This window comes from Teleopsis dalmanni, chromosome 2 (assembly GCF_002237135.1).
Source record: "Teleopsis dalmanni isolate 2A chromosome 2, ASM223713v2, whole genome shotgun sequence".
NCBI classification, from domain to species: Eukaryota; Metazoa; Arthropoda; class Insecta; order Diptera; family Diopsidae; genus Teleopsis; species Teleopsis dalmanni.
Genome location: NC_051847.1, coordinates 59,465,341 through 59,475,576, shown reverse-complemented (window position 1 = coordinate 59,475,576; position 10,236 = coordinate 59,465,341).

Sequence of the window (10,236 nt, the reverse complement as noted above, 5' to 3'; positions counted from 1 at the left end):
AAATAAATATTGATGAAGATTAAGAATTTTGCGTTTTATTTAAAATTTCCGGAAACCTTTCGGTCACAATGTATAATTCAAAATCATCATCATACATTATACCATTATAACATTATACATTACAAATTAGTACTTCACTACTGAAGGAAATATAGAAAGCAGCAGTTAGTATCTGGGATATAATTGATTGCGAATATAAAGCTTGAAAACTTTAATGAAACAACAAATTACCAGTTGTGATGAATCGGATCACATATTTGATAACTACTTTGGCATCAAAGCTTCAACAATTAAAAATTCAAGCAAACAACACTGACGGGGAATAGATGGGTAGTGGCACAAGAGCCGGATCTAGTGTATCTACTGATTTGTAAATTCCATCACCTTCGGAACTCTACTTCTTTATAATAGGCTGAAATTTTCGCTATCTTAAAAGCCTATTTTCTTGTTGGACTTCTTGAAAAATTAACTCTTAATTTTAAATGATAGTAAGGTAGTTATTCAAGCTATTTCTGTAATATTGCGTCTCCTGCAAGACAGTTTATAATGTCAACGATTTAAAAACATGTTAAGTAGTACTTTCAAACTTTTAATAAAACTTCGGGTATCGAAGAAGGACCTTCAATGAAACCTCCCGTTTCAATTCTGCTGCTCCTAACCAGTGTCAGAGGTTAACATACGTCCATTTTTTGTGTCAGGTCAACAGAAATTAAAATAATATTTCTTCATTAGCGAAATTAACAGCGATATGTTTTATATACATCACTTCATGAAACTCTGCTTTCATACATAAAAGTAAATCAAAAATATCTGTGGATATATTGGTTTTAATGGATCATTGAAGTACAGCTCACCATGGAGTTAGGCTTGCAGTGCAAAATTTGTTTAAGCTCTTGTTTACCGGTGCTGGAGAAAAAGATATCGTAAAAGCTGTTGTGTCTCTGCTCAGGCTGGTTCATATCCAAACGTAAGCTAGGAATCCCACTCTGTAATTGATTCAATGATATTCCCAGTATCAACTGGCTTTATTATGGTGGAATTTTCGCACACAAATATGAAGAATAAGGAATCAAAAATGTTTTCTAAGTTAAGCAAGGAGGATTCAATTCTTTTCTTTTTTTCTTCTTCACTAGCACAGACATCATTTTTCTTTAGAACTGTTGAATAAAGAATTAACAGTAGATGCTATAAATTAGTCAAGAAATAATCAGATTAAAAGTGATGATTTTCAATAAAATCAAAAGACTCTACCAGAGGTAAAAATTATATCAATTCTGAGATTGAGAACCAGAAAAATCAGAAACTACCAGAAACTATACTAACTAATATACCAACTGTACCAACTAAAAAGGTGTAAGGGAATCTCATTTGATATTGTAGATAAATTATTTGTAAAAACAGGATTGATTAGATTAATACAAAATACAGAAGAAAAACTAGAATAAATAATAGAAGATGGCTGTTATTGACGGTAATTATTATAGCGAAACCATTAATTTTATATGTATTCTATATAGTAAGTCTTCTGAACCTGTAGTTGCACTGAGACCTTTAAGTTGCTAAAGAAATTTATACAAATAAGTTAAAAGAAGGTAGACAATGATGAATTGGAAGTGTTTGGGTAACTACTAAATTGAAAGACTTATATGTCTTTCTTCTTACAATAGGAAGATTGAATATCATAAGCAGGATATGCACTGAGAACTTTGATTAAAATATACTTTGGAGTATGTCCTTCGCTATTTGGAATATTAAATTGCTTGAGCTTGTTGGGAAGTCAAACGAAAATTTTGGTAGAGAATATACACAACTTCTTGGACTTACTTTAAATGTTGATGTATCAAGTACCGGTCTATTACTTTTATATGTATTCTATATAGTAATTCTCAAGCCACATAATCAATACATACATAACTTAGCTGTGAGGTTATTAAACCTAATAAAAATTATTTTTTTAAAAATCGATTATAACACTTAAAAAAATATCACATAAAAAGTTGCTCTCAAATGCTTCAAATGACAACTCAATGAACATCAACAAATATTTTCCAGATTTGGCTGCGCTCTTTGCATGTCAAGTTTAATTGTTTAACCAGACATATATAATTATTTCAAATATCACAAAATATTCATCATATCTGATTCCTCACTATCATCATTGATCTTCTTTATGTGTTTATTTAAATCGAGATCAATTATATGACAAACTCGTGGCTTGGATCACTTAAACTCAATTAAGCACAAAATCTCTTAATTTTGTTCCATTTGAGACTTTGCGACTTAAAGTAATTAATTTTTAAGTATTTTTGTTTCTTAAATTTGTAATAAACAATTAATTGAAAAGTTAAAAATATATACAATATTTTTTATGTTTTCTAGTATTCCAATCGAAATTATTAAATAAATAATTAAAGAAATACTTTACTATTATTGTTAGAAGTTCAGAGTTTTAAATTGAGGATCATAATCATTAGTATTCCAGATAGTGATGGTCCACTTGAGCACTTAAGCAAAAATAATATGCCGTTGTAGCACCACAGGTTTAACCATTGTTATTGCGACAACTAGAGGTCAGCGTACGAGCAAAACGGATGGCATGACTCTCCTATTAGGTAAAAATAAATCAACCTGACAATTCTATAAACTTGGCCAAGTTCCTAATTTTGCAGGATAACAGTTCTGTTAGATTGGTAAGAAAGGAGCCACGAAATTCTTAGATCTCCTCTTCTTAAAGATGGTTCCTTACACATGAGGTAGAGCACAGTTTTTTTTTATTCGTAGAGCCACAATCTCGATAGAAGTCATAATAAGGTAGACCCAGTTTAGAGCTTGGGAATGCTCAAGTATTTTTGTTTTTTTACCAGTTTAACAACTGCAAGTGGAACGTCAATTCCTGAGAAGTGAATGTCACGAAGTAGAGTGCCTGTGATATCAATCTTGTCTGCCCTATAGTTAAGATGTACCTGTGTTTAGGAACTATTCCAGGTAATTGATAAGTTAAAGAGCTGATTTATCTTTTGTATTAATGAAGATTTAAAGTTGTTGCGCAGAGTGCTTAGAAATATATTTTACTCATTTCAACTTAATAAGTCTGTATACAAAGGCATTTTCGCTTTGCTTGGAATATGACAACGTTAAGGCATAAATTTCTACTACACATAGGAATCAAGAAATTCTCAACAAAAGATATTCTGATATGCAATCGAAGTGCAGAAATATGATTATAGTGCTCTGCTCCATAGCGCCCTAAAATCAGCTCCATGATATTTCCATAAGGAGCATTTACTCCTGTAGTAAACGTTTGGTTTGAGCTCATACAGTTTTATAAGGCAACATAATGTGTGAACAACCACCATGAGTCTTTAAGATATCCAGAAAACTTCTTTCGATTTTAAAGATATATAGGAAAAACATTAATATAGAAATATTTTAAAATAATAACTATAATAATATAATAATGATAATAACATTGTTTAATAACCATAAAAACAATATTATTCATTTAAATGACATTTATGTTATTAAGCTTTTAATAATGATAATCATAAATAATAACTACAAAAGGTATAGCCATAACCTAAAAATTAATAATAAATAATATATTTAACTAAAATTTTGTTTTTGGCATCTTAAACATTGTATGAAAACTTTAATATACGAGCACGTATCAAATGGACCTCCAGCGTTTTTATTGAAGTAACTACCTATCAAACTTCATCCAGTAATATTGATATATATATTAAATTACATTTTAAAGTTAATCTTCTCATTGTTATGTCAAACAAAGGAGATATGTATATACATATAATCTACACACCATATAAGTGCTATATGAGTTACACATGGAAGCATAGTTCTAGCACTTTTGTAAAAATTCAAATTTTTTCATTTTTGGTGAGCAAAATATTGCTCATTATATATGCAGATATTTCCGATAATATCTCTTTTTTTTTTTCTTCTGCTACAATTAATATTTGCTTTATATTCTTAAAGCAATCACAGTAGAGTAATCGCAGTACACATATTAGAAAAAATCCTGTGTACCAATCAAGCTATTTATTAGTACCTATTATTTTTGGAACAGCAGGAGAACTCAATGCTCCACATCCACTTTATTATTATTAGAATCAAATGTGTATCTAGCCTCATAGAAAACGGGAATATAGTACATTGCAGAGATTCTATGCTATTGGAAACTTTAGTCCCTCGCCAAATGGAAGATCACTGGCATACTCCAATTTGCGCCACTGGCTATCTAAACTAAAGAGATATATTATACGCAAGTATTGCTCTTCTACTAGTAAACTAACAATAAAAATCATAGGAAAAATTAGATTGAGTTATACTTGCGATGTAGTGAACTCCATTAAGTAGTAAAGATCACCGCAATCTTCTAGAGAAATTACCTGTTTAAAGGTTGTGTTAACTGTGCCTGTAGATGATATCATGTCTCACTATTGTGATCAATTATTGTGATTTTAATATAATTTACTGCAGTGTATGTGATAATCCATGTTTTCTTTATAAATATATTTATGATTAACACAATAAGACGAGTTAATTTTGCGATATTTGTCTAATTGTATATATGATTATCTGGCTGCGTGGTGGTTTGTCTATTTGTTAATATACAAACTAGACTATTCTCTTGACTATTTTGCTGTACTATATAGTTTTTGAGAGAATAAAGATTTTTAAGTTACCTTTTGAATTCTGGAATATTCGTTGGAAAAATTGATGAAATATGCTGAACATTATAATTGCTTTCTTACGAAATAACTACTAAAAATGGATTTATAATAATAAGTACGGATTCTGTTTAGGAATAATTATGAGATAATTATGAAATATAGTAGAAATTGAATGAATCAAAGTATATCAGTTTCTTCTTAATCAGTATATTTCTTGTTGAGAATTTTCTTACATCAAACAGGAATAAATGCTCCAGGCTTAGTGTTCCTCGTCTAACGGTTTCATCAACCACTAAGTAGAGTTGATATTCTATTACCGCAGGAAAAAATAATTTTGCTGTGGTGATAGACCATGACAATTTGTCATATAATCTATCAACAGCCTATACTATGTCGAAAGGATAAGCTAGATAGCGATTTATTTCGGTGGGACGACTGATTCTACAATAAGCCTTTAGTCTACAGAACTATAAGAATGATTTCGATTTTCCTAAATAATGAGATTTTTCGTAAATTTTAAAAAGATATGTTTTGACATGTGCATTGATAATAAAAATGAATGAGTTCTAATTGCTAGTATTAAAACACGTAATTGTGAGAGACGAAGTGTATTAATCTAACAAACGTTTTAGGTGGATAACATGTAATGGAGAGAGATATTTACTTATTTACTATACTTAATGTAGAATGTTACATTTACTGGACGTACAGCAATGGTCCTACTTCTTCTCTGTAAATAGAAATTCATACAAAATTACATAGAAGTGATATAATGCTAATATGTTCTTAAATTTATTGAATTATCTAATTGGGAGTTAAAAATATATTATATTTTTTTATAGTTATTTATATGGTATATTAAAATGTTTTTTCATTCAGATGTGATGTAAAAGTTAATTCTTCTAATTTATGAAATTCTCACTTAATTACCGTTACTAATTGAAAGATACTAAATAAGTGAACTGCAAATAAAAAGTGAAGACCACTTGATAATTGATTTATTTTTAGATACTCTAATAAGAATATTTAAGTGTAAATATTTTCATTCATTAATCTACATAATTTCAGTTCTTATTAAGAGTTTATTGTGAATTCTATTTAAAAGTACTTAAAAAATTAACGCATTTTTATTATAAACTTTACGATCAAACTGTAAATTGCTAATTTAATAATAGAGAAGCTAATTCATTTAGAGTCATAATAAATATCAAAAAAAAAATAAATTAAATACAAGTTCACAGTATATTTTTTATATTTGAATTTAAATTATATTTAAATTTTTTATAAAAAAGGTACGAGTATAATAAAATCAACAACTCAATTTATAAGCCAATTAGTCTCTTCCATTAAATACGAAAAATATATATCTCAAAAATTTTTATAGATATTTTGTAGATATTTAGATAGATATTTTGTCAGCGACGACATATTTTGTGGGACAAGAAAAAATAAAGGTAATGCATTAAATATCACACTTAATATTAAAAAATATATTTTTTATCATCAGATAATCGATCAGATAATCAGTGAAACTATAAACAATTCGCATGAGATGTGAACTAAAAGGCGCTCTGAAGAAGCCTAATGTCAATATAATCTATTAAAATGTTGTATATGAAGTTATATGATTTAAGATTGATAACTACTATAAGTAGAATAAGATTGCGCATATTTTATGGTACTACAGTAATAATTAAAATAAATCAAATTAAATAAAATATAATAAAACTGTGCCAACACAAAAATTTTGCAAATGAATTTATATAGAAAATATGGACGATATATGCCGATTAGTTGGAGTACTGAGAGAAACAATAACCAATATTACGTGTTTTGGTGTAGGGAATCCTACTATATTCTAGAAATTTAGCAGTATGGGCCTTTTTGATATGAGTAAGTACACAATATAGATCCTTGAGATTACAGTATCACTCATTAGACATACTACATAACATAAGCAGAAATGTCTATCGATATGCAACTAGACGAGTCTTTAGATGTCTGGTAATAAACTGAACTTAACATAGTAAATAATATATATAATAATACATAAATATATAATACATATAGTAATATATGAAAGAAATAATTCAAGAAGTTGTGATATTGGACAAGTTAAATCAACATCAGTTTGGGAGTACTAACGTTAAAACTTGAAATGCACTTTATTCAAGTAACACACCTTGATAAATTATAACATCCCCTACTCGATGTGGAGCTAAAGAACTAAAATGTTTTTCTAATGTGGGTCCCTGGTCATAGAGATATTTTCGGCAATAGCAGAGCAGACGAAAGTCAGAAAGGTTGCTTCAAGGCCTTAAAAGGAATAAAAAAGTAATCTGAGTTTGTCGTGAACGTCTTGCAAATCGTTTCTGGGTTCTTTCTGTACTAAAATTTTTAATAAAAAATGGGAAGACTCAACGATATCCAGGCATTTGTATGCAATCTGGCCACTTTTTACTTAAAGGAAATTCAATATTCTCATAAAAATATCAATCAGTCTCATAGTATCAGTCTCATAGTATGTTTACCTCCGAGTCACTGCAAACTAAGGAACCAGTCTAGAGATTGAATCTCCCTTTCAATCATACCTGTCGCAGTTGTGAAGAAGACAATAAATGTGCTCCTCGTCTATTATGTTTTTGTCTCCTTTCTTGAAGATATTGATCAATTATAAGACTTCCCACTAAATAGCATTCTGAACTTCGTCAAAGGTACTAGGTGGTTTTAAACCCTGAGTTTTCCTTTATATTCGGTAGCAGGATGGGTCAGTAGGCGTAAGTAGATCCCCTATATAACGCCGGTATAACCTAACCTAATCTAGGTGTATAAAGTATTCGGAACTCAAAATTAAAAAATGCGATTGCAAGAGTTTTTGACAAAAATTTTGAACCCAGCACTGTAATCACATAACATAGTCCCGTGCGATTTTTATCTATTCTCGAAGATGATATTATGTTTTCAAGAAAGATATGTAATATTTATAAAAGTGTGAAGCCGATCAATTGATTTTTGTTTCATTGATAATTTTATTTGATTTGTGTGACATTTTTGTATACTTTGTACATTAAGTCTTCGTCTAATTTGCTTGATCAAATTCGAGTTAGTGTCTAAAACACTTTTACTCAATAGTGTTTGTGATCATTTAGATGCTCCACTGTGATAAGGGCTCCATACAATGAAGCTTTTGGCATACTTCTCAGTACAATATTCTAATAAGTATGGAGTTTTCTAATAAAGTAGCAGTTAAGTAGTCTGATACTTAACTTTTTTTGTGTTAATGGTTAAAGAGCATTTAGAGATATATCACAAGCCAGCTTCTTGACCCTCTATATTCTTTAAGCAAGTGTGGTTTCTATTAAAAATTAAATTTTAGTATTAAACATTGTCTTCCTATTCTAATTTTACAGTATTGACTTTTATTTCATTTGTACATTAAGTGTGAACATTATAAAGCTTTATAAAGCAATATTATAAAATCTGAAAATAATTATTTTATCCGCAGTTACTAGGAGTTCTTGCTCTTGATAACCTAAATGCAAGACAACAAAGACTGACGCAAGTTTCCTTAATTGAGCTTTGACTTTTATAATGAGATAATCACTTTCATTATGACGTCTTTATGCTATCTTTGAAATTATGATGCTGTTATTATTGTCTTCACTAACTTAAAGTTAAGTGGACCTATAATCTATAGTGCCGGGGTGAGATACTCAAAAAAAGCAATAAAATTTTTTTTTGTTTTTATAATTAATTAAGTAAATTGTTAAGTAAATATTTATATTATTCTCAGAATTTTTTTTTGAAAACAATTTTGTTTTTAAGTTAACAAATTACTTAAAAAGAATTACTTATAATTTATATTATTAATTTATGGATTTAACGAAAAATATATAATATGTTAAGTATTTATTGCATGGACTTTATGAAATATGTATTGGTATATTAATTGACATGGTTTTTATATTTTTTGATTAATTTAATATTAATTGATTAATATTATTTTAACAGGTTTTTTCATATAGAGTTTTGCTAAAACCGAATTTAAAAATTGCAAAAGGGTCTATTTTTTAGAACATTAAAAATTGAAGGAATGCGTCTTGACTACATCAAAAGAAAGAACATCGATAGTAATATTAATGTTTTGAACAGATTAATAAGAAAATTCTTGGCTGTGAAGTTCAGATAAGTCCGAAAATATAAGAAAACTAAGCGCTGAAATTACTCTAATTACCTTCTACAGTCTGGTGTGTCTAAGACCATATATATTTCCCTCACACTAGAAGACGAAAATGCCTTTAATTGAGAAATTCCTAATATCAGAGGGAAAAATAATTTCTCACCTTATAGTAATCCTTCTAATTGGAAGTGAAACTGAGTAGTCATAAAAAAGGCGACTAGATGTCTCATTTCTTATCTATTAGATACCTCACTCTTTCACTTCAGGCAAGCACCATTTTGTTAAAATGGCGGCATAAATTTTAGTTTGTTGTGAGGTAACTCTACGAAAGCCTAAAGTTTTAATTATTATTAATTATTTTTTGTAAATCTTTTTGTATTAATTATTAATATGATTTATATTTCTAAGATACCGCGATTTGCTTAAATTAATAATATAACTGCAAGAAACTTCTCGCCAATATGCGTTCGATTCCTGCAATATAGGTACTACGCTATACTTGGGCCAAATCATTACCTAAGTGAATATAAATATGAATCAAAATCCAAGCAAACCGAAAGATTATCTTTAGTCGAATAGTCGTGATAACCAATTGTCAACATTTTAAAAACTGTTTGAAATAATACTGTCAGTAAAAATGTGAACAAGATTGGGCGAGCTCGTTAGCAAGTTTGGATCCAAGCGAACTCATAGAACTCTTGACTGATGTTACAAAATAATTAACAAAATTGTAATCATCTTTGACGTAAAATTAATTTTAATCTATACTTTCTTGTTCAGTAAAGAAATTAACCGACTTCTCTTTAATTCATGAATACATGAGTTCAACTAGAAAATTTTTTAAGAAACTATTTTATACGGCCTGTTTACAGTTGACATGCCTCTCTCAAATTTCGTAACTGTAGTGATGTAAACTGATGTTGATAAATGAATCTGTTTAAAGCTCTTCAGCACCAGCAGTCGAAGCTTAACCAGATGATTGAAATCTGGTTTTACCACTGGAAAATAAAAGGAAATACTCAAAAATTATTGTAAATAACTTTTACATTAAAGAGGATGTTTCATTTAACGTTTAAGCCGACTCGACAAGATATCCCATATTGCATTCTAATTTTAGACGATCATGCAAAAATTGCATAAAGACAGTGTGACAAGTTCATATAAAATGAAACGATTTCATCCTTACAATAAATAATAAGTTCTCTATAGATCAATGGTATATTATGGGGCACTATAAACAATTCTAATATTCTTGTTGTTCTATGTTACCAGTCAAAAGCACTGTGAAGATTAATAGTCTTCATAAAAATATTCATAAAGGTGTTCAACATTGCTTTGGAAAGACCAAATAGGCAATTCTAACCA